The sequence below is a fragment of the Gymnoscopelus microlampas genome (assembly GCF_963454915.1).
Source record: "Gymnoscopelus microlampas genome assembly, chromosome: 17".
NCBI lineage: Eukaryota > Metazoa > Chordata > Actinopteri > Myctophiformes > Myctophidae > Gymnoscopelus > Gymnoscopelus microlampas.
The window spans coordinates 5,914,443-5,915,462 of NC_139954.1; positions in this window are offsets into that span (position 1 = coordinate 5,914,443).

The following is a 1,020-nucleotide window of genomic DNA, read 5'->3' on the forward strand; positions in this document are numbered from 1 at the left end:
GATATTTTGAAAAGATCTTTTAAAAAATGTTTAATTCTTTGGAATATTTTTTGAAGATCATCATCTAAAATAGGGACCCCAATTTGTTTAAAGGGTCTGATCAGTTTGCATTTTAATCGGTGAAGGGGATTGTTAATCAGTGGAGGGTTTGTTTAATTTAGATTCGGTCATCAGTTTTTTTTTACATGTCACAAAACATCATTGACCTGCCTTCTCCTAGTAAATACAAGTGTTGACCTCGTCTGCAGCCGAACGACAAACTCAAACCCAACAGTAGAGGACGCTATATGTCTTCCCCTCAGCCGTGTGTGTGTGTGTGTGTGTGTGTGTGTGTGTGTGTGTGTGTGTGTGTGTGTGTGTGTGTGTGTGTGTGTGTGTGTGTGTGTGTGTGTGTGTGTGTGTGTTTGTGTGTGTGTGTGTGTGTGTGTGTGTGTGTGTGTGTGTGTGTGTGTGTGTGTGTGTGTGTGTGTGTGTGTGTGTGTGTGTGTGTGTGTGTGTGTGTGTGTGTGTTACTATCTTGAGAATTTGAGAAAGAAATAGACATTGTGAGGACAATTTTCCTGGTCCTCACGGTTGTTTTGTAAAAAATAATTCAAAAGCAAGTTAAAATATATATTTTTAGGATGTAGTTAGGAATGGTTTACCATTTGGAAAAGACTCAAGTTGGGGTTAAGGTTTGACATGTAGAGTTTAGCTCTAGAGGTTGGTGTTTGCAGTTATGCCATGATTTATATGTAGTGGCACGCCTGGCTGTCATGCACCGAAAACAGCCGATCTACAGTACAAGCCCCAAAACGTGTCACTGTGTGGGCTTCTGCTACTTTGTTAGGGGGGTTAAAAGGCGAGAAATAGTTTGAAAAGGGCATTCAATGAAATCGCCGTCGTGTAAATGCTGATGTCCTCACAAGAATAGTAATCCTAACGCGTGTTCGTGTCTGCCTCGTGCACATGCGCGTCTGTGTGTCTGTCTGTGTGTGTGTGTGTGTGTGTGTGTGTGTGTGTGTGTGTGTGAGACGGATT